Here is a 26383-nt window from a genome sequence, read left to right on the forward strand (position 1 = left end):
GTTGTAAATCAAAACTCGCCTGCTTTTTTGTGACCAACTTAAAACACGCATCAAGCTTCCATCGCGAAAGTGATTATGCCACCCTCTAATATCTTGTCTTCATTTGAAAATTACTTTTGTCTTCTTTCAACACCATTAGTTTTCATAAATTTTCTCTATATTTCATTAACTTCCTCTCACTCAGAAAGTCTGTATTTGATTTCAAACCCTTCTTTCTCCCTCTTCTAATATCCTTTATCTTCAACATCCCTCTTATTTTCAGTTGTTTTTTGCTAAACACTCGTTTCCCTCTTGTAAATTCACATTCATATTTAACCTCCAACATAGAATTGCTTTTTTCTACAATTATCTAATGACACCTGCCGCTCAACAAAATATCAGGAATGCCACAGGGCTTTTCAAGTCATTGAGACTGCATTTTCAATAATTTCAGTGACACCGGGGAAATAAGTTTCTCCGAGGATTTTGGCTTTGCTCCCGCCCAACACTTTTACATACAACAACCTTCAGATTTTCTCTCCTAATCATCTAGGCCGCACCATGATGTTGATGTCGATATATTTTCCATACACATTACTCAAATTGGTACTACAAAATTTAGAAAGATTTTTTTCGCCATGGTCCTGTTATTCATAAATTGCCTCTTCTCTCACTTAATTTAAAAGATGGCTGCCGTACATAAGATTGCTTCTGTTCATGTCATAGCTGCCGGGATCATTTCCTTTCCCACAATCAACCGAAGATCCTATAAGCTGGTGACAATTAACATTCACCTTCAAAACTACTAATTGCTATCTCAATTAAGACAATGCTTCTCGACTCATTAATCGAGATATCAAATTTCAGTAAGCGGAATGTTGACTGAAAGCTAATTCTTAGAAAACATAACAATAATTTTGCAGTCAGCCCTCATCATACTTTTTTGTTTTCCAATGTGAATTTGTTAGACATACTTTCGGATAGAAAATAGAAATATTAATTCGTATTCTATTAATATGTGTACGGTTTGGTGATTGGTTATTGATTATCTTCGATATGGATTAGCATAATTTCACACTATGTTTTAAAAAGTAATTGAATTTGTGCTCAACAAATGCTTTTGTTTATTATACCTTCTATTATTGTGATATTCATTAATCCTGAAATAAAACGAAGTTGAATCCCTAAGTTTTACGTCCCATGATTATGCTGGTTAGGCTAAAGAACATAGTGATGATAAGAAATTAAGGAAATGGTGGAATTAGGAAAGTGGGAGGAAATGGAAGAACTTCGATAAAAACAAACGCTCACAGTGAGTCTCCATCACAAAATTCACTTAGCGCGGGCTGGGTTTGCACTAAGGATCCCACGCAACAGAGGTAAACGCTGTAAGATTGATCATGAATATTAATATGCAGACAGTTCACAAGTTAATGTTTGCATACGACAATAATAAATATTCATTTACGCATATATGAAATTAGAGATGTGGGTAATTTTGTGAGACTTACTTCGCAGTTACTTAAAACTGTTAATCATACTCAGGAATAACAAACTACATAAGGACAGATCTAAAGTATTTAATTGATTATTGTTCAATAATTCATTATGTGTTTTCTTACGCGCAGTTCTGTTTCTTACATAATAAAATGTGTTGCTTTTATTTTATGGAATTAATAATTTCAGAGTATTTCTTTTGTGCAATAAAAGCAGAGAGAACTTTTTCTGATTATAAAAGAAATATGACGTCAGGTACCTGTTCACACAAGATCACGTCATTTACAACGCGTCCATTCAAATTGCCTTTAATAACCCAGGACAACCCGGAAGAAGGCGGTGACCGAGGATATATCTTACTGTCCGCCACCCAGCCAGAATATTTATTACAAACGGTCAGTCTGTCCAAAAATTAAAGTCCACTAGTTAGAGAGTCTGTCGATGGTTAGTTAGACAGACAAGCGAACTCACTTTAAGTCTGGCAGAGTAGCTTCCTACACTTAAATATTTACGCATGTGTTCAACGTAGTTACTTCCAGGATAAATAACCTAGCAAAATTGAGTTCTACTCGCCTTACGTAAACCAATTAGAAAACCTATACTGGTCAGAAACCATAGAAAGTCACAGGTGCAATGATTCTTAGAATTTATTCCTTCCAATCCTTTTACTCAAATATCTTTCTAAACTTTCTCATTTTTCATATTTTCTGTTTTCAGACTGGTGTCACCCATTTCAAAAGTATATATTCTAAATCTGAGAGAGATCCCAAGTTTTGTGTTTGTTGATTTTGCTTTATTGAAACTGAATTTCAATATTAGTACCCGAATAAAATCCACGGATGACAGACTGCTGTTTACATGTTTTCAGTTTTAAAATTTACCAGTAAATGTTACATTTCATATTCACCATATGGAACATAATTCGAGCTCTTTGTGCCTAATGGGTTAGCCTACACGCCTTTGTCGTGGGAGACTCGCACGGCTAAGAATACTTTCCTAAATCTGAGAAACTGTTTCTTATATGTACATCAAGAATATATTCTATTAGAAGCGAGACTTTGAAACTTTCATTAATGAGAAATGAAGAAAAGTAGATGAAGTTGTATGAAAGGAAAGGGGAAATATTGTTTCTCTCCTTATGAATGTGAATTGCCAAATTTCGTTTCTAAGGAAATGTTGTGCGTAGATAGGAAACAGATTCTCAAATTTAAGAAAATATTTCGAACAGTGTGCCTTTGATTTCCGGCAACTAATCATGTGGTTCGGATTCCGTGTTAATCAAACGTCCCATAGCGTTACTGGTGAAAAGGACGTTAAAATCAAAATCAACTAAAAAACTCAACCAAAATGAGTCCAAAGGATTCCCTTGGCTAAATAAAATTTCACACAACCACTAGTTCCAGCGAAGATACGTATAGAGCAGTATTTTTTCTGGGTATCCATAATGAATATCAAAGTGTACCTTTACGTATAATTGTAGTTTTTTTAATGTTAAATTTATTCTGTTTTATTAAAAAGTCAAACGAGTAGGTAATGTTTTTCTTCGAGGAAAGTAAAATATCTAAGCGTTAAATGAATCCGATTTGAGAAAGACAATATTGGATACTTAACTTATTCGTTTAAGAATGTGTTAACTAGAAATATGAGGGGCACTCAAATTATAATCGTAAACACCCAAACCATACCAATGAAAATATTTTGTTCGAAATTAAATTTCAAGCACGTAAATACACTTATCTCACTGGGATATTAGACTATCAATTTCAGTCTTGTAAGAGGAGTTAAGTCACTGACACATCTACAGCCTCGCCAACTCTTAAACCTTCATATTGATGAATGTCACGTTCATGTCCGACTGAATCCGACGTTCAAAAAGGTCTTTATTCAAGTCGCGAAAATGTGAAAATCACAAGTGGAAATATCCTAGCTGTGAGTAAGATGTTGAAATGTGTCCCTGCCAAAGCTGTAAAGAGTTTCCCTAGGCGGGTTTCATTATGGAGACGGGAATTGTCACCCAGAAGAATGATATTGTGTTACAGTATTGCAGGTCGCTTATAGGGACCTTATAGTGCGTCTCAATTTCTGCAAAAATGGCTTCTAAGCGCTTTGCGTTTATTGTGGTCCCACGCTCTAAGAAGTGAACAAGCATAGGGTTCCTTTAGTGAAAGATGATTATCGTGACTTTACTGAAACTTTTGTTACTAACATGGAAATTCTTTAGAAGGGGATAATAGGTGTGTTTTCATTATTGGGTTTCCTGTTTGCACTGAGGCTCGAAATATTCTCACAACGTGATGATACGTGTCAAACACGCATAATGTTCTTCAAAATACAACTTTAGACGCATCAGACGTGAAACTATTCTTTCAATCTTTTGTCACTTTGTCATTTATTTGGAACCAACTTTGCGCAATTTGTCGAAACAAGTGTTCTAAGACCTTAAGACCATAAATCTGTTCAATCACATCACTATTAATGGCTCGCTGGTTCTGTTCTGGGCGCGAATCATCTTGTAGTGATGTTCGCCCTTCTCTGAATCTCTTATACTACTCCTGTATACTTGTCAATGGCGTGCAGTATTCACCATACACATTAGATGTACGACGATGAGTTTTGTGACTTCCAAAACCCTGAACGACGAAAAGACGAAGCATACCGCTTTGCTATTCTTTGGTTGTCTCATTTCTAATGGTGGATGATCACATTATCACTACGCTCATCTACAGAGCAATGAAAGAAAATCTGAGCGTAACTATTAGTTGTCATTATGTATTTCTCCTCACAGAGATAGTTATATTACTAAGTAAGAGCAGTGTTCACAACTTTTACGAGGAATGTGTTTTATGAAAGGTAATTTGTTTTCATTGATGCTCTTCAAGGTTTTAATATCACAGCAGATCTTAACTATTATGCAAAAAGAGATTGTATTTGTTTGATAAATCATTTACTTTGTAATTTTTGGTAAATAATTTACAGTGTTATTCTCTTCATATATTTTCGGTAGCGCCTCTGTGGTCATACACCGCAAATAAAAAGAGTACAATACACAGCTATAACAACTATAACGTTTTAAATTCAAACTGAAAGATACCAATAAAGTGAAAACTAATTGAAATATATGCACTGTACCCTAGGACGGGATATAAAATCATGTCACAAGGCTTTTAAAAACAATGTGTTACTTCTAAATGATTCTACCGCTGTTTAAGTAGACACCAATCTTGATGACATGAATTGTGAACTTATGTTTATAAATGTTGATTAAGACTATTATTCAATCTTCCGTTATGTCGTTTTCATTCCATATTATTTGTCGGCAGTTTGTCAAACTACAGGTCCTGCTGCATATAATTACATAGTATAAAATCCATGGTATTTTATATCCTTTGTATTTTTTCATTAATTTCTTTTATCATATTTCATAGTATATATACTTAACAAGTAGAACTACATTCATACGCATTAAACACACACTTCTTATAAGTTACTAAACATACATATCGGAGATACATATTTTTTTGATCGGAGTTCACAGAAATACGAAGAAAGTTAGTTGTTTGGAGCACAATTAGTTAAAATTAGAAACTCATATTAAAGTAATCCATAGACACAATATTAAACATTAAACACACGTTGCTTAAAAAAATACTTAATTATGTCAGAATATCGTGACAAACTATGACAAATAAATATTAATTTCGATAGAATTAGAACCAATTCTTGGCGAGTACTCGTCATAATATTATTTAACTTCTATCTTTTTGAAGAATCAAGGAGTAAAATAATAACAACTTTCTTCTATTTATTAAAAAAAGAACAAAGGTGGTTCAGAACTTTAAGTAATTCTTGGCCAATACTTTGAAACAAGGTGCAGATAAAGTATAAGTCAGTCCAACCGAATTTGTGAAAGATCGTAATAACCTGATTCAAATATGAATAAACAAAGAATTAATCGAATAAAAGATAATTTGTAACGTCGCGTTACTGGTTACCCCGTCTTTGAAAAAAGCATTTGTTTTTTTCTTTCAAAAATATATCAAATTAACGTAAAACTTTTTTACTTCATCTGGTATATTTCAAGGATAGCGACTCAGGATCTCGGCGATATAATTTTCTCTTTCCGGGATGTGTTCAAATTGTAAGTTATATCGTTGGAAGTTTAGGATTAATTTCGTCGTTCTAGCGTCTAACTTTTTCATTGTGAAAGCATTGGTTACTGCGCAATTGTCGCAGTGGACAATACGTTTTCACCCTAATATATAACTTGAAAAATATTCACAGAGATACAAGACCGAAGCTAATTCTAATTGGAACACAGACATAGATAATTCATAGAGTTTCAAACGTCGATTGGCGTACGCCATCACTACCGAATCAGTAGAATTATCTTGAAATTGAGCGAGAAAACCTGCTAAATTTCGCTCACAAGCCTCACTGTATATATGGAAATCCTTAGTGAAATCATGTTGAGCTAAAGCTGGAGCCCCGCTGGCCAGAATTTGTAGAACAGTGAAAGCTTTTAGTTCTCCTTCATCAACAAAATGGGTTCTTTTTAACAGATCAAACAAAGGTGCAGTCAGTTGAGCGAAATTTCTTATATGTCTATGAAACCAACCAATGAGACCTAAAAAGGCACGTAAATGCTTCTTACTCTTTGGTATTGGAAAGTATTTTATGGGATCATTCGACTTTGGATTGATTTTGATTTGCTTCCCATTGACTATATGACCAAAGAACACTATCTCTTTTAGGTAGAATTTACATTTTTTTAAGTTGAGGGAGAAATTTCCTTTATCAAAGATGATAAAAACAGATTCCAAATGCTATAAATGATCTGCACAAGATGCTAGGAAACATCGAATATCAGCAAGATATACTATAACGTAAAGTCGGGTGTTCATTGTGAAGAAACGGTTCATAGTTTCCTGAAAGATAGCAGGCGCCGAAGTCACCTAGGAAGCAGAAGCATACAATATTGCCTGCCCATATACACAAAACTCGTACACTGGTAAGACGATGGATGAAGCCGAACTCAGTAATATCCTGAAGAACAATCAACGGACAAAAATATGCTTGCCCCGGATAGACGTGATAACAGTTCCGTAATGGGCTCCACCTGCACTTTAGCAGAAATGACTTTTTGATTTAATCCCCTTAGATCGTGCACTGGGCGTACTCCTTCATTAGATTTTCGGACGCAATACATGGGGTTGCAGTAGAGCGAAGCCATTTCTTTAGCAAAACCATATTCAACCCATTTGTTCAGTACCTTCTCAAACTCGGATCTCATAGCTTGAGGTATCCCATATATATTACCAACTACAGGTACATTATCTGTCAGCTCTATTTTGTAAGGGTCCGTTTTAATACCTCTGGGATTTTCCTCTTTTCTTCCTCAGTAACATTAGGCTCGGGAATAAGATAAATAATTTGAGGTTCTATTTCATCAGCTCCGTTATTATTATTATCATGAATAGATAAATGACTATGTGTAGGTTGCGCTGATTTAATAATAATTACATTTCCATCCTTGTTTATTAATTTTATCTCTTGTCGGCCACTATCTACTATATCTTGATATCTTTTTAAAAGTGGGCTACCCAAAAGTAAATCAGGCTTCATTCCTTGAAGTACATATGCGGGAACTTCAAACAAATGATCTTGTATACAGAAATTTAATTGCATTCCCTTAATGTGATAGTGTTCGTTCCCAGCAAATGTGCAAACTTTGATATCGGAATGTTCTCAATTTAGAAGACGGAAATTTTGATTGAATTTGTTTCCTAATACGATCACTGTGTAAATTTATCTCAGCTCCCGAGTCTATTATTCCAGTTAAATTAATAGAGATATCACTGCAAGAAAGAGTAGGAGACGGGAAAAATATTTATTAATTCCCAAAATAGCTTCTTGATCTACATCTTCCTCTATGACAAACAATACGGTATAGTCTACTCCCTTAACATCATCTTTGACAGAAGAATATTTACTAAGCAACTCATTTCGGAATTCCTCAGAACAATTGAATTGTTTTAGATTTCTAAAATTTTGTGTACCTATAGATTTTACCGTTAAGGAACTCAAAATTGCACAATTTCTTAAAAACTTAGTAACAATATAAGATCCAGTATATGTTAACATATATTTATGAACTTTATTTTTAAAGACTAATGACATCGGATGAGTTTTAAGAATCACTCGATCATTCTCCCGGATTAACAACTGCGAAGAATTAATTTGTTTACTTTTCTTAGGATTTCTTCTCTTGGAAGTATCTATTAGCACTTGTCGATCTTTTCCGTCTAACGACAATACTTCTGACGGCCCTGGAAAGTGACGTTTGAAGTTGTTCGTGGCAGAGAAAGATATAAATTCTTCAGCAGGGTATTTTCCTGTAAAAACACTAAGTGAATTATTCAACAAATCTTGCATTTCCTTTAACATGCTACTCCATTTTGTTTGGTCCTGATGACATTTTAATCGGAGAATCCTATTCAATTCTCGATTCTGGCGTCCGATCAGGCCATTCGCTTGTGGTGAATAAGGTGACGTGAGGTGATGAGCTATGTGATACTTTTTACAATAATCACTTCATACCTGCGAGAGGAACTGTGGGCCTTGATCAGTAACGATATGTTCTGGATAAGGGAAGTTATGAAAATATAGACGTTGTAAAACACTGATTATTTCTTTCATATGTTCCGTTCTAAGTGGATAGAAACTCACAAATCTTGTGTACACATAAACCACTGACAGAATATATTTTAAACCTCTACTTTTAAGCAACTTTCCCATGAGATCTAAACACAGTTTTTCGTGCGTTTGGTTCGCATCTATATGGAAAGTTTCCTTTATTATTGCACGATCTCGATATTTCTTTCTGGCGCAATCTAAACACTGTCTAATAGGAAATGTGAAGTCCCGTTTCTGTTCTCTCCAGTAAAATAACGATCTAGCGAATCCGACACATTTCTTAACACCAAAACGTCCCTGTTTATGAATTTTTACCGCTAATTCCGCAACAAGAGATTTCGGTATTACCAACAGCCATCTTTGATTCTTTTTTATCTTTTACAAACAAAATATCTTCCACTATAGTCACATTTTCCGGCCAGTTACCACTATCAATTACACTCCTTAATTTTCTACAATATTTGTCTGTAGCCTGCTCTTCTAAGATTTTATCCGATGAAAAGATGTCGGTATCTTCAGTATATACAAAATGAGATAAAACTTCGGTGACTTGTGGAGGGCTTTTCATCCTTTCGCAACCTTAACCCCCTTCTAGACCCGGTTGCTCACCTTGTTTCCCGAGTTAACAGCTAATAATATCTGCTCGAACGAGAGATTTTCTGGACTGCCTTCAGTTGTTTGACAGCCTTGAATTGTTTTAGATTTCTAAAATTTTGTGTACCTATAGATTTTACCGTTAAGGAACTCAAAATTGCACAATTTCTTAAAAACTTACTAACAATATAAGATCCAGTATATGTTAACATATATTTATGAACTAAAACTATAACGTCTCCTGTTATTTATATATTTAAGACGTCAGTACTATAACGTCTCCTGTTATTCCGATCATAAAAATGGTTACGCCCGTGAAAATTGCTATTAAAGTTTCTTTCTCTTCTCGAATATTGCCGTCCATTATCACTAGATCTAGTTGCTTGCACATTAGATTAATTATTTTGGGCCTTCCATTCGGTCTGTGCCACTCTTACATAAGGCGGTCTCTTTACATTGTCGAAATTGCTTCGATTGGATGGCACATCCACACATGTCGCCTCAATGAGTCGTTCTACCAGCTCTTCGATCCTTTGAATTGGATTTGAACAAAAATCTCCAATATGTAAAGGGTTAGTCATAGAACTAACGTTGAAGGGTTTCTATGCACATTTTCTAAATTAAAACTCAAAAATTTTATTTCATTTCATTTTCTAAATTAACACTAAGAGATGACATATTACCAAACATCCAGGTTTCGCTGGGTGTACAATTGATTAAACTATAAGAAAAAATACTATTAGAACTAGCTACAGTCGTTATCGTATCCGTTACACAGGTTACATTTGATGTAACAGTAGGTACTACAATAGCATCATTATTAAAATCAGATTAGTTAGGACTTACTAAATCACAACTAGCATCCTTGTTTAGTTTTCAAAAATCTATTTCCTTCTGGAGTCTGGTTAATTTCTGGTTCATTTCTTCTGTATGCTGAACACATTGAATTTCAATGCCTTTCGTTTACGTAGAAAGCTCTTCAATTTATGTTTTACAAGTTTGCAACGCCTTTGCCAATTTCTCTTTCCGACATTCGGTTGACACTGTTAAATTTAACTGTACTATTTCATCCTAATGCCGTTCTATTTTCTTATTTACATGCTCCATCACAGATTCAATCTTTCCAATTTCTTTGATCAATTCCTCCTTCCACTCCTTTTCCATCGTATCCATCCGGTCTTTGATATATTGGAATTCATTACTATGAGTCTCCTTAATGGTAGTAACACCTTCCATAAGTAATTTATTTTTTCCTTCAGAGCCTTAACAACAGTGAAAGTCATATTAGACTGTTGCTCCATACACTTCAATTGTTTCTTTATCATGTCTAGAGTTAGACCTAGTTCTTGTGCTTGTTTATCACCACTAGAAGCTGTAACATCATCTGAATTCTGTTCAAATTCACATCTACTTCTTCGTCTGTTGTTTCTTCCTTCTTATAGATTCTGCCTTTCTCCCCTTCTTGCATTTGTTCCAAACCAGTCAACTTGCATTTTGCTCAATTGATCATATTTAGCTTCTGGGATATTCACATAGCAAAAGCGAAACCAACCTTTACATGCTCCACACATCACAGAGTTCACCAAGTCTATCTTGCAAAGCTGAACTATCAGAACACGCATAAGTTCCAGTAGCACTTTAACAAGTATGTGTTACTTCTAAATGATTCCATCGCTGTGACGCATCTCGAGCTACGCACGGCGATTTAACATTGTAAGAAGATTGCAGATAAGGGAATGGACCTCTGTAAAGAACGAAGCAAGAAAAGGTGTAAGTAGCCTCCAATCTAGGTAACATGAACTGTGAACTTATGTTTATAGATGTTGATTAAGACTATTATTCAATCTTCCGTTATGTCGTTTTCATTCCGTATTATTTGTCGGCAGTTTGTCATACTACAGGTCCTGCTGCATATAATTACATAGTATAAAATCCATGGTATTTCATATATTTTGTATTTATTCATTAATTTCTTTTATCATATTTCATAGTGTATATACTTAACAAGTAGAACTACATTCATAACCATTAAACACACACTTCTTATAAGTTACTAAGCAGACATATCGGAGATACATATTTTTTTGATCGGAGTTCACAGAAATACGAAGAAAGTTAGTTGTTTGGAGCACAATCAGTTAAAATTAGAAACTCATATTAAAGTAATTCATAGACACAATATTAAACATTAAACACACGTTGCTTAAAAAAATACTTAATTATGTCAGAATATCGTGACAAACTACGAGAAATAAATATTATTTTCGATAGAATTAGAACCAATTCTTGGCGAGTACTCGTCTAATATTATTTACCTTCTATCTTTTTTAAGAATGAAGGACTAAAATCATATCAACAACTCTCTTCTATTTATTAAAAAGAGAACGAAATTGGGTCAGAATTTTAAGTATTTCTTGGCCAATACTTTGAAACAAGGTGCAGATAATGTATAAGTCGGTCGAACTGAATTTGTGAAAGATCATAATAACCTGATTCAAACATGAATAAGCAAAGATTTAATCGAATAAAAGAGAATCTATAACGTCCCGTTACATATAAACTATGATATTAACCTTCGTCATGCAAATATTTCCAAACAGCTGCCATAGTTTTAAATACTAGCTTTTATTTCAATATCAATTCAAATCTAGAACTTTCAAAATGTTAGCTAAGCATGACATCACATAGATAAACCACGTAGGCATTACTTCTCATTGGTTACTTTTGAACACATAAAACAAATTTTAAGTTGTATTCATGTGACAGAGATCACCATTGTAAATTTACTTAGTTCGTACTTAGCTTTCAATAGCTCTTAAAACGGTAAATTGCTCTTTCAAAGATCAGAAATACCCACAACAAATGTAGAGGATAAACTTAAAACTACAGTTATCTAAGGAATACACAAAATTAAGTATTTTTCCTAGATAGTCATATATGACTTTAAACCTCTTACCAGTATGGTCTAAGCATCTACGTACAACATCTGTGTTTGAGATTGTCACAAGATAAGGATCATGTGATTCCCAAGAACTAATCAGAAAGACGTGTCTCGGTTTGTCTGATCTTGCATTAAAATTGCATTCGGACTTGGAGTATTGGTCTTATATATCAACAATAAAGAGTAAGGCTAAGATTCTTTCCATTATGATCATCATCATGATAATCGTCATAGGTCTTCTAACATTTTTTGTACATAACTAGCCGTAATTAAGAAGCTTCCTTGTTCCACTGTCTTCTGCTAACCTTTTCTTCACGTATTAATTTTCCTTTCTTTCTTGAAATCGTCTATTAATTGTAGTCTAGATCGCTCCCTCCTTCTCTTTCCTGTTATCGTGTCGTCTAGAACGTCCCTCATATGGCAATTTCCTCTTAGCCAATGTTTCTGTTCTTTTTGTCTTACTTACACCTGATCATTCTACCTCCTACCGAAATGAAGTCTTAGTTTCGTAGGCTCTTTTTCACTGTCTCTTCAAGGTTGATATTAAATAATGTAAGCAAGAGTCGTTATCTCTATAACTCCTTTTCGAATTGCAGTCTCCACTGTCATTGCCTCCCTACTATAACATTTACTTATTGGTTCATATAAACGTTTCGTATGATTCTTTCATATTTCCATTCCAAGCCAATCGTTCTTTAAAATCCCAACAACGAATGCCAATTCATGCGACAAAAATCCTTTTCTGGTTAAACCACATCGTATACACACCTAAATTGTTTTATAAACCTTTAATCGATCATTCTTAATATTCCAATTGCATCCCTTTTCCCTTACTTCTCCTGAATAGAACTGTTAATTCTTTTTTTATTCTTCCATACAAATTTCTGTTCAGTATTTAAAGCATTTATTTTTTCATACGACATGATGCTAATAGTTACACAATCATCACATCTCTTTGCGTTCGATTTCTTTTCATACTTTTGTTGTTAAATCTTCTCTTTCATGTGTTTCCTTGCAGAGTCGGAACAATACTTGCCCTTTTCTTTCGTGTTCTTAATAAATTCGATTGATATACTATGTATGATAACAACGGGTATAATAATAATAAAGGTTGTCTGCCCTTTAATAACAACGGATAAATCTTTTTCACATCCTTCTCTAAGAAGAACCATTTATCATCCTCCCATACTTCATGTTCTACTCCAACATATAAGCCACTAGCTATCCATTATCTTAAACAAGTCATCAGAATATTCTTTTTGTCTTTCTAAGACTTCACTCCTCTCTTTGAGTATCTTACCATTCCTGTACGTACTACTGCCCATGTAATATCTTTTCCCCTCCGTAGCTCCATACATTTCACCTCTTTGCAGATTTCCACATGTTTCCCAATTCTTACTAATTTTTCTGTTATTGTATTTTCTTTACTAAAACTCTTCCCTTGCTCTATTTTCTCCTCTTATGAACCCATTATTTAGCTTCCTTTAGTTTCTTCTATAGGCCAGCTCTTATATTCTCCTTTTCGTCATGTTCTGCAACACCTTTCTATAATCCAAGGGTCCTTAGCCGTTTTGTGTTCAAGGTAACCTACTATTTCTTATGCACCCTGCTCTAAACAAAAATTAATATAATAACATCGCCTGTTACTATGTTCATCTATTCTATCCATATTTGAATACTTTTCATCCAAATTTTCAACGAATGTTTCCATTACTTTCTTGGGTTTCTACTTTCCTGTATTCCGCATCTTCTTGCTTCCCTCTTTTATCCCTACATTTTTCACTTGAATGTTAATTTCGCGCAGTAAAGTTATGATCAGTGAAAACGTCAGTCTCAAGTAGTGCCTTGGTCGTCGTCAAGCTATATTAATGCCTGTTCTGAATCACAATATAGACTATCTGATATCTTCAACAGTCTATTGAAAATTTAAAGTTATATCTTCTTCTTTTGTGTTGACTGAGCCAAGTGTTCAAAATTAGTAGTATATTTTGTGCTAGAATTTTACCTCGCCTCTTAGTTTTTATTTCATTCGTCCAAACCATATTTGGCTAACACATTATAATCCTTTTTCCTCCCAAAACTGCAATGAAACCTTCCATTGCAATTATGCATTAAATCCTCTTACCATTGCTTATAACATTCTTCTTTCTCACAACTTTCTCCAACTTTTTAAGTTCTACGCGAAGTTGGCGGTCCATATCACCACTACATTATTAGCATTACTTTTAACCCATTATCAGCCATTGTCCCTTTTTTGGGACGTTTATTTTACTATTTTTTGAAAGTGTTTGGAAAGATATTCTTCCAATATTTCATTTCCTCTCATTTGTTCACAGTCTCTTCTGCATGATACAGAATTCACCTATTAAATTCCCTGCTTTTAGTCGACTTTATATCTCAAACAGTTATGAATAAACACATTTTATGACATTAACAACGATACAAGTGTTTGGCTGGTAATGGGTTAAGTCCCTTTAAGTAGGGCTTAATATCATAAATATAAGCAACAAGTTCTACGTTACCTCCCTTCTTTTCTAAGCATTGCAAAGATTTTTTCATTATTTCGGCCCTTTTCATTGCCTCAGTAATACATTTTATGTATTTCCTCAATGCGAATTACTTTCCCTTCTAACTTCACAAACTGTTACCCAAAAATACAACTGTATTGGTTACTTCTTTTTAAGATTTTCTAGTTTCCCTGCCTGTAACGTACAACGTACGTTCCATGCCCTTTTCCTATAAAAATGCTATTCCATGTGTATAGTCCTCTGTCTATATTTCCCACGTTCCTACGTTTTATCAAAAACTTCTCCTCAAGAAATATCCCTCTCAGAAAAACTAATTTATTAGATCTGTTTGCCTCTAGAACTATATTTAAGCTGCGATGGAACATTGTCGACATTTTCTGTTTTGCTGTCACCGAAGTTGGAAAAAATAGAGTGGTTGTCGAACTTTGCTTTCCGCCCCGCAGTAACGAAGTCTGTAACGTCACAATCTGCTAAAGGCTTAGGCTGAAGTTACTGAATAAATCTACTTGAAAACAGCTACCTTCTTCCAGAACACCCTTTGTGTGTATACTCCATTTAGTCTATTTCGTTAGTAATAGCCCTTCTAGTAGTGTACTATCACAGACATAGCTGTACATTTCACTATGGAAATCAATCATCTCCACTCATCACTTAAGTCTATTCGTAAAGGTGGTTTTCTTCGGAGAGGAAATATCTATTTTTAAAGAACAAGGCAGCAAATAAAGTCAACCTCAAATTTGTGAGAGTAAGCCATAGTGACTTATATTTGTTCCAAGGTACACTCGAATGAATGCAATACAACTCTACAGAGCCAATAACACCGATTACATAGCACACATAAAATCAAAAGCCTTGTAATGATCTTTTAAGCATACAAGGGAGTGAAGTAGGACCTTTGAATTTTCAGACGTAAATATTTTATGAGCCAGATATTCAATAACTATTCGTAAATTTTAGAACTTCTTAAAAGGAAGGAATCAGCCAATACATTCCTGCCAAATTTCAGAAGGTATTGACCCATCTCAGAAAAAAGAGAGGTCACTTGATATGACGTCTGACGTCAATGATCAAGAGACACGACTCTAAATTACGAATCAAAGAGATTTGTCCAAACCTGGAAACTTATTACTCATTTTGTTTCTTGTTATGACTGCGAACGAGCCTTTAGCGTTGGAATTCCGGGTAAAATTTTCGGCAATGTCCATATAAGTTTAATAAACCCCACAGGGTAGGTTTCCGTGTCATATAGCTTAGTTCTTAGAAGGGACGCCATTCTTTATTCTAAGGTAGTTGTCATGGCATATTTTTCAACTTATTACGAATTACAAGTGCATAGTTTTCTGTATATTTCATATATTTTGATGGTTGGAAACTAAAGTCTTTTGTTATGATATAAATTAAGGACATCTGTTTAAGTGACTGAACAATTACAGTTTTAAACTTTTGTATTTCTAAATGTTGGACAAACTACGCACATATTTGTTGGAGGATAAAACATATAATTAGTGAGTTTTGATTTCATACTACTTTAGTCCTACCAGTTGTAACTCATGATAAATATGTCTCATTACTAGGTCTTTGAGGATATTTATTGTTGTATTTTCATGTTTGTCGAAGCTACCTATTAGGACTTGGCTTAAGATTGTAAATTAAAAAATACAAAAAAAAAAAAAACAGAAATATAGTGAACTAAATTTTACATTTTATTCTTTTTAGGTCATGTTGCACTGCATTAGAATGTTTGCAAAATCGATATGAAAGTGTGTACCTCAAATCAGAAATAAAGAAATACCAAAACTTAAAATTACCTTTCCAAAAGGAATAAAGGAGTACCTATCCTGATATTTGCAGATTTGTAATTATATTACTTCTAGTTTCTTTTAGATGACTTTCTCCTGTATTTTTATTTAAATTACACGGTATATTACCGCATTTTGTATGAAGAGTTTCATTTTAAAACGATACTGGTTAGTATTTCAAATACTCGTAAGTTTCTTTCGTAATTGTGCACTTACTAAGTGTAGAACACAATGGTAGAATAAAATTTTACGATAGTGTAAAAATAGAGTTTGAGACTTTTACAGATTAAAGTATTTTCGGACTTCTATTAATCGAACTAGAACTGTTCTATTTCGTTCCGTCTTTTTGTTACAATATAATACTTTCAACTAGAGATCAAATCGTACAAGGATTAAATTTCTGAACTTAAGCCAGTTTAAATGTTTCATACAGAGAACTCTCGAATTTTCTTTTGATTTCTAATAAAATGGGTGAAAATTAAATGACAAGACCTTATGCGACTAACAAAAATTCATACTCTTGGAAAATGTTCTAAGTGCACTTTACAAATTAATTTGACGATGCTGAATTCAATGAAACTATTTTAAATCATATTAGCTCACAAAGTAAAGAGGAAGATTACTTTATACTGAGATACTTCAAGTACATCTCATGTCAATAGTCAAAGTTCGTCTGACTCTTAAAAAGGAAATGTTTGAATATAGTTTGAGGGACTTTAACACATTCAGATTTGTATGAAAAGTGCAATTAGAATAGTATCGGAGCGCAGGTACTTTTACCAATGACGTAAACGATACTGACAAACTTCCAACTTTGTGGCCATGATTCTTTTGACCCAATGGATGAACAATAATCCTGTTGAATTCAGCATTTTCAAATTGGCGTATTCATGTCAGTATGTTTTCTTATTTCCACGAAAATATCTCTAAGGATTATGATTTTCTTTCATAAATTAGTACACCATTATGGCGTGCGTGTATAAAGTAGGTTGAGTCAAAAAATGAGAAATTGACATTTTAGTAAGGTCTTATGTAAAAAAAATCTGCACCTTTATGTCTAGTCGGCTAAGCTATAGCTTCATATCTAAGCGAGATATAGAAGTGTGTATATTCAGACAAATGGGCAAAGTAAATGTTTTGCTTGTGTAAAGACGGTTAAGTCAGAAAAACGTGACTGGTCTGACTTTGCACTATTCTTACTTTATGTGCGAAGTAAGAACGCTTCATCTGTTCGTGGACTGTATTGTTTTGAACACAAAGTTCGTTGTACAATATACTATTTATTATATTGTAAACACAACTAAAGACAATAATTGCTATGCAGAAGCAACTACACACTATGCAGTCACACACGCCATATTGACACTTATAAAGAAAAAACTATCGATCATCCAGCGTTGCCAGATACGAAACAAAAGAATAATGAAATGCGGCCGAACATACCACCCACCTTGAAATATTATTTCAACACTACATTTTATTCTACATCTCTCCTTCTCCAATGTCATCAGATATGACATAAGATGGCAGGGAGCAAAACTTCAAATCATAAAAGCGATATACCAATGGACTTACTCACACTAAGCATTTGGTTAAATATATGTGTTTTCATACTGAAGGTAGGGGATTCCTTCTTCCTACCCTCCTGAAGTGACGGAATATTTATTCGGACTCTGCAAAGTAATTTCAGATCAAATGACTGAGAGAGTGTCTATTCCATCAGCAACAGGATTAGACTATATTTTTTTGTTTCAATTTATCTTCACGAATAGGACAAATATCAAGTAATAAGTTTGCCATAAGAACTGTTTGGGGAAATGGTGCTGTTTACGGTATGTGGGAATTTCGTCCAAGTTAACGGGAAATTGCATTGCCTGACTATTATGCCACCCGCCTTCCTTAACATCGAATTCGGTTTCATATTTCCCTGGCAAATGCTTTGGACTCAGTTGGTGAAGTACTTCATCTGTATATCTCTATATGACTGCACCATCCAGAAGTGTGCCTTACTGTACAAGTGAATTGCGATAGCAAAATTACTCGAACAAAGGATCATATTATTTCTAAACCCGAAAAGAAAATTTACTAATTGGTTTATACAAACAGAGAAAGATGTGATTACAATTATGATACGCTTTCATTTGGTTTTAAAAAGCAAAACGTTGTATAATTGGTGATTGAATTGGACATGGTGGGGGTTTCCATTTTGACAGCCCCCCATTTTTTCGTACTGCCGGCGCCCCTAATTGTGTACAAATGAAAACTTTTCCTGCACATTTCTGTACAAACGATATACAAATGTTTGCGACTATTTGTTATTGAATTGAACATTAGGGGCTAGCACTTAGACACCCCCACTTTGTGTTCGTCTTGGCTGCGCACCTAATTGTGTGCAGTCGAAAATTCCGCTTGCATATTTTTGTACAAACTACGTACAGACAATTGCGACAATTTGTGATTGAATTGAACATGATGGGGGGGGCTATTATGTAGACAGTCGCCCACTTTGTTTTTGTTCTGGCGTCCCCCCTAATTGTGTACAAACGAAAATGTGGCCTGCACATTTCTGTACAAACGATAAAGAAACGGTTGCGACGATTTTGTGATTGAATTAGATATGGTGGGGGGGCTACGATTTGGACAGCCACCACATTGTCTTCGATCTGGCGGCGCCTCTAAATGTGTAGAAATTAAGATTTTGCCTGTACCTTTCTGTTCAATCGATCTACAGACGATTGCGAAGACTTGTGATTGAATTTGACATGGTGGGGGGCTACTACTTGGACAGCCCCCACATTGTTTTCGTTCTGGCGGCGCCCATAATTGTCCCCAAACGAAAATGTTGTCAGCACATTTCTGTACAAACGATGTACAAATGATTGCGACGATTTGTGGTTAAATTTGACATGGTAGGGGGGCTACCATTTGGACAGCCCCGCAGTTTGTTTTTGTTCTGGCGGCGCCCATAATTGTGCACAAACGAAAATGTTGCCTGTACATTTCTGTACAAACGATGTACAAATGATTGCGACGATTTGTGGTTAAATTTGACATGGTAGGGGGGCTACGATTTGTACAGACACCCACTTTGTTTTCGTTCTGGCGGCCCCCCTAATTGCGTACAAACGAAACTTTCGCCTGCACATTTCTGTACAAACGATGTACAAACGATTGAGACCATTTCCGATTGAATGTTGAAAGGCGGGTGGGCTGTCTAAATGGACGTGAAAAGCAGTACTGCAAAAATACTTGTAATTCATATTGAGCACGTTAGGAGGCAATGTTCATTCAGATTTTCCAGGGCGGAATAATTGAATAAACGATGGCTGAATATAGTACTGTGAAAATTCTAGTAACTCAGATTGTGCACGCTCGGGAAATGCCATAGAGGGAATTTGGAAGTTCTAGGCCCAAGAGCCGCCTCTATAATCATCACTGACTACCATTTCAATAATGTGTTTTATAGTATTATGTCCGTGTGACCATCCTTTCCCTGCCCCTCCAACTGGATACTTGATACTTCTTCTATTCCAAATTTTTGTGCTAGTTTCCTGTCGAAACCTTGAGTTTTGTACTCTCATCGGTTTCGAGTTAGTTAATTATTTAAGTTTAGGATTCCCTTTCTGCATCGAGGTTTTATGAGACATAGACTCAAAGATTATGTAGAAATTCAAACACAGTAATCGTCATAATTTTGTAAGCTCTATACTGATCAACGTCAAAATCGGAAATGACCCATTTCTACCACTTTCAGTTGGCGAATCACCTCCATTAAGGAACTCCCTCGAGATGAACTCCCTGAATAAAAAATTCGCATTAGTCCAGTTATCGTGTGAAGTAACAGCCGCTCGTATGTACGTACTAATATTTATAAGTTCCACTACGCGATCCCAATTAATTCTTCATATAACCCCGCCACACAGACACACTAGCAAATATACACACGAAAGTATACTTAGTAGTATGCACACGCTTACGCCGGAAACTAGAAACACACACACACAGACAGAGAGAGAGAGAGAGAGAGAGAGAGAGAGAGAGTAAATCTTGTTGTACCTTTATACTGAATGCACCATTACTCACAAAATAAATTAAAAAGAAAAAGGAAAAACGTTTTAATGAAACTTTCAAAGATTGGTACCACTGCTGCGTGTAAAACATGAAATTGTTCCATTATGATTGATTAGTAATATGATGTATATGGGTTTCTTAATGGTAGTATAATAAAATGCCTTCAAATTGCCCACAATATAAAAAGTGAAATTTATTTCTCAAATTTTGTAAAATCGAAGTCGGTGGGCATTATGGGAACAGTCTACAATAACAATATATGCAAATAAATATTAATATACTCCAAGCTTTCCAGTGGGTGCAAGAAAGCTTTGAATAGTGTTTGTTGTCGTAATCATTAGCGGATATATATATATATATCTATATATCTATATATATATATATATATATATATATATATATATATATATATATATATATATATGACAACTTTTACTGTGCTTTGGTCTAAATATAGGGATGCAAAATATAAATAACACAGTATCCGTTGCTTCTACCTACTATCTGAAGCAGGTAGGAATATCTTAAACTCCTTCTATCTCCACCAACCTACAACGTAGGATTTTTATAACACAACATGCGAAAGGTGATACAATTATAACTACGACTGTTTATCTTTATGGTACTCATTTATTCCATTAGCGTTTAAAGTAAAGTTTATAGGATGTTGTGATGTTTGATCTTAAGTAAAACTGTTAACTCACATTTCATAGAACTGTTTGTGAATTGGTCAACGTTAGAATATCAGAGATGTATTAAACATACCTAGATGATCTGGACTCGAACTTCTGGCTACGAAGTTCGTCTTCTGACTTCCTCACAGTGGATGGATGTCCACTGGAACGTAGTTCACAGCTGATTCCCAATAGTGACTCTTATCGAGAATAATACTTGGAGACTATTCCAAGACTGCTCATGGAAACTCCTACACGCTGCTACCAAGGCTCCCATAGACTGATCATAGAGACTCCCTGAGACTGATCCACCAAATGTCTCTCCGGTGACTGATCCCAATTCAGTCCAACAATAGCTTTTTATCATCGTCTTCACGATGACGAATTTTGTTGTTCTTGATTACAAATTCTGAAGTTTTACATCTCTGAGCCGAAATTGTGCTTATTCACAATTTCTGCATTTTCTTTCATTGACCGAATTCTCCAGACAGCTTATGTCTGCGAAATTCACACTTTTACCTAATTTTGATTATGTGTTTGTGTTGACATAATTTCTACAACGTTTTACATTTATTTGTTTCGTATTTGTTTTTGTTATTCTTATGACACTGCAGACTCGTGTCTATTCCATGAAGAAACAACAAGCATCAGCAATGCGTAATACGATGATATAACATGTCTGCAACCTAATTACAACAATTTAATAAGAAACAAACATTTTAATATTTTCTTCTGAAACCAATTAATGAGATTGATAAATTTTGATCTTAACATTTCCATAATTTTGCGTACCGTGACACGCATACCGTGACACGCCCCCACTTTAAAATGAGGCATCTCCGATGACGACTAGATCTTTGAAAAAGATCGGCTTTCGGAGAACTCACTGTATATAAAATTTCAAAATTATTAATTTATGTAAAATTACAAAATAATTCTTTTTAAACTGAAATCCAAAATTATTATTGAAAAACAAACAAAAATTAATGATTATTAACTTTCATGGATTTTCTTTTTCTCTCTGTTTTTTTTTTCAAAAAGTTCATTCAATTCTTTTCTACTTATAAATTCACATCTGTTCGATAACAGTATACTGTATGTATCTGCCATCTGTTGTAGAAACTCAACACTACTTGAACCTTGTCTGTCGTCAACACAGTAACGAATGTTTCCAACCTAAGTCCTCTCTTAGGGAAATTGAAACTGATATATAGGTATTTAATTCCTATATACACACACACTATAGTATATATTTATACACTTTCACTATGATTTTTCATTTTAAAATCACAAAAACAGTAATTCACTAACATAAACAGCATTATAGTTTCAGCAAACTTGATTCAAATTGATCAACATAGTTGGCAACTCAATGTCAACTCCGCGTCAATGCTTTCATGCTAAAATGATGACCTTAGCAAACTTCCTCTTTTTCCTTCTCTTTCTGCAACTTCCGTTTAACCTTGATCAGATTATATATCCGCTCAACGTGTAAACGTTCTTCCAACACATGACGATCCACGTCCACTCTTTGTCCTTTCACTCTTACAGTTGTACTGTATGAACTAATAACACCTCTATATCCGAATTAACCAATTCACAGTGCAAAAATGTGAACTAAACGTGTTTCTAAATATGTTATTTTTTTTAATTAAGTGTGCAAAATACGTGATTATTTTTTACGTGTGTGACAATGTTATATTTTTTTCACATCCTTTATTCCTTTATACATCATCTCTACTTTTAATGGTAAGTACCCTATTTTTATTATTTATATTAATTGATATTATTCATTAAATTTAAACTCTATTTAAAAATACTATACATGTCTTATTTAAAAATATTTTTATTCCTATTATTATTTATGTTTCCCGTAACCTATTTTCTTTAATTATTCTTATTTATTAAATCACTTATTTTATTACAATTCACTGTATACAAAACATATTTACAGATTCGGGATTTTTACTGAAGCAGATTCATATTTCCATGAATCTGGGAATAGGCTTTGGTTGTTTACTTGCGGCCTGACTCGCAAGACATCTAGAAAATACATTTTGCATACAGTTACTTTATTTAATTATTTATCTTTCGTTACTACCATTTATTTATTTATTAAAAAATTATTTACTTTAAATCTCCATTCTTCTCCATACTCAAAAATATATTATTATGTATTTATCTATTTAAATTGTCAAAATCAGGTATAAATTAATAAACATTGATATATCTAGGTGTTTTATCGATAATCAATCAATAGTACATTTATTGTACTCCAAAATCGTCTATTCATACTTTTTTTTTATAACTTAAACGCCTTTAGTCGCTGGCCTTGCAACATAAAAACTATCTAAGTTTTCGTCACTTTCAGGTTTAATCAATAATATAATAATAATTAATCAATAATATAATAATAATTAATAATATAATATAATCATTTTAATAATAATGTAATGTTAATAGCGCTAAATAATCCTTAATTAATTCATTTTGCCAAATGGCCTAAGCGTTGAAACGATATCTCCGATCAGTTTAATAAACATGATACTTTAACTCGTCTCTTAATGTTCTGTATCTATTAAGGGTTTCTTAACTGACTGCGTATAGCAAAGTCCTATTTCCCCTAAAAATATCTCTTATAGTAAGCTTCTTTATTTCTTATAGCTATAGCTAGAGCTCCTTATATTTCAACTAGTATATATATTCATTGCTTACTCATTTACTTTTTTATTTTGCTAGCTTCTCTTTTTTTTCATTAACATTACTCAAATATAATAATAAGCTTAATAATATAATAATCATAATTTTAATAATATAGTAATAATAATAATCAATAATTAATAATTGTCAATTCCAGTTATAATAAAAATATATCAAGATTAATCAAAATCTTGCCTTGTCATATCCATATATATCTATTAATCTATTCTCTATTACATTAGCTATCTATTTCTCTATTATCTTCAGCTATTTTCCTTCTCTCTTTTCTCTTTCCAGATCTTTCCATCTCTCCTCTTTCTCATTTTCTCATTCCTTATTTAAATGCATGTGATAAGTCTATTTTCTACCTTCCTTACCCTAGAACTTAACTATTCTAGTTTAATCGCTAGATAGCAAGCCTTATTTTCTATTCCTAATTTTCCTTAACTATTTATGTCCTTAACATTTAACTTATGACTATGCCTACAATCCAATTAAAAAAAAATTCAAAATTTTGATCTTTCTAGGTATTCCGCTAAATAGGTAAGATTCACTCAAAAAAAAAATTCACTGCTTTGCGAAACGACAAGTGGGTATAATTCCTCTCTGTACCGCCTTAATGTCGCCGAAGACTTATGTGTTCACTTTAAATAAAAATTTTCGTGAGAGGTTTGGTGCACTCCCAGTTCAACGTCACGAAAATGTGATTTCTAACCTACCTAGTTTTCCTATCCAGAATTTCCTAATTACGTTGAATATATTTACTATATTTAAAACTTAATCACTACACATTTAAATTTCATCAACCATTTTTTTTCCATTCTATCTTGCTTTTATTTTCTTATTTACTAATATGCTCTTCTTCTTCTTTTTTTTCAGATAGCTTCTTAGTCATAAAAATTCTCTATCCTTTATTAACTCGTTATTTACTCATATTTATTAACTTTAAAATCCTTATTACTTTAATAATGTATCTTTTATTCTGTCGGAAAGACATCTTCATTTATTTACTTTAAATTCTATTTATTTATTTACCTATTTACTATTTATCTAATTCTAGTATTTACTTCCTTTTTTTAAAATTCATTTTTAATTTCTAATAATTAATAATTACATCTATTTAACTCGTACTAAAATTAATAACAATATACAAATCCTACACCCTGTAATCTAAATACTTATTATAATAATTCTTAGTGACTAACCTATTCTTAAAACTACTTATCATTACTCTGACTATAATCTTACTTAACTATTTATAAGTATATATGCAACCAAATCCCATAATATAAAACTTACAACTATAACTAATACTAATACTATATACATTCTAATGACTTTGTCTATCCTCTATTTACATGTCTAAGTATGAATACTTATCGTAGCATCCAAGCATGTCGCTGGATGAATAACAATGATGACAACACTGTTGCATTATAAACGACATTTCTAAAAATATTATGCTTAATTTTTCCACCCAGTGAGGGCGGGTGGTGCGGGTTAAATTACCCTTATGGCCTATAGCCATGATTATAGCCTAGTGACTATACTATGTCCCTTAATATTGTAACGGGAATCGAATCCGTTGGTTCTTAATATAATCATGATGGCTAATCAACCTAACGCATGTTATTACTATCTCTACCATAATTACTCTTGGCTTGCGAGAGGTACTGGGATCGATACCCAGCATCTCCACCATGACAACTTTTACTGTGCTTTGGTCTAAATATAGGGATGTAAAATATAAATAACACAGTATCCGTTGGTTCTACCTACTATCTGAAGCAGGTAGGAATATCTTAAACTCCTTCTATCTCCACCAACCTACAACGTAGGATTTTTATAACACAACATGCGAAAGGTGATACAATTATAACTACGACTGTTTATCTTTATGGTACTCATTTATTCCATTAGCGTTTAAAGTAAAGTTTATAGGATGTTGTGATGTTTGATCTTAAGTAAAACTGTTAACTCACATTTCATAGAACTGTTTGTGAATTGGTCAACGTTAGAATATCAGAGATGTATTAAATATACCTAGATGATCTGGACTCGAACTTCTGGCTACGAAGTTCGTCTTCTGACTTCCTCACAGTGGATGGATGTCCACTGGAACGTAGTTCACAGCTGATTCCCAATAGTGACTCTTATCGAGAATAATACTTGGAGACTATTCCAAGACTGCTCATGGAAACTCCTACACGCTGCTACCAAGGCTCCCATAGACTGATCATAGAGACTCCCTGAGACTGATCCACCAAATGTCTCTCCGGTGACTGATCCCAATTCAGTCCAACAATAGCTTTTTATCATCGTCTTCACGATGACGAATTTTGTTGTTCTTGATTACAAATTCTGAAGTTTTACATCTCTGAGCCGAAATTGTGCTTATTCACAATTTCTGCATTTTCTTTCATTGACCGAATTCTCCAGACAGCTTATGTCTGCGAAATTCACACTTTTACCTAATTTTGATTGTGTGTTTGTGTTGACATAATTTCTACAACGTTTTACATTTATTTGTTCCACAGGTCAAATTGATCCACAAAACATATTTTTTTTCAATTCGAGTGAAAACGGTACCAAAAATTTGTACCCAATATATGCCAATTTGTACCAGCAAAATAAGAATTTGAACTATTACCAGGTTGTAAACATTGAATTTTTGTGGTAGGTCAAGCTGGAACCCACTTCATTTTCTTTCTAATTCGAACCAAAAATTTGTACCCAATATATACCAATTTTTACCACCAAAATTCAAATTTCTACCCCCACAAAATCCGAGAAGTATGATTTTTTAATGGCGCGTCAGGCTGGGCTGGAGAACTTATCTTCCTTTTCAATTCGACACCAATCTGTACCACAAAATATAGAAATTGTACCCCGAATATTTTTTGAGAA

The 26383-nt window shown here is 33.8% G+C and overlaps 1 protein-coding gene across 1 annotated transcript in view; it reads left to right on the plus strand.

Moving 5' to 3' along the window:
- Window positions 1–16121, plus strand: part of LOC145683385 (phospholipid scramblase 2-like) — a 1334370-nt gene extending 1318249 nt beyond the window's left edge. The window contains exon 10 of the mRNA XM_081754718.1: window positions 15949–16121. The gene's annotated coding sequence lies outside the window, so the exon portion shown is untranslated. The remainder of the gene's footprint in view (window positions 1–15948) is intronic.
- The last annotated feature ends 10262 nt before the right edge of the window (window positions 16122–26383 follow it).

This window comes from Thermobia domestica, chromosome 4 (assembly GCF_964235325.1).
Source record: "Thermobia domestica chromosome 4, izTheDome1.hap1.1, whole genome shotgun sequence".
Lineage (NCBI taxonomy): Eukaryota > Metazoa > Arthropoda > Insecta > Zygentoma > Lepismatidae > Thermobia > Thermobia domestica.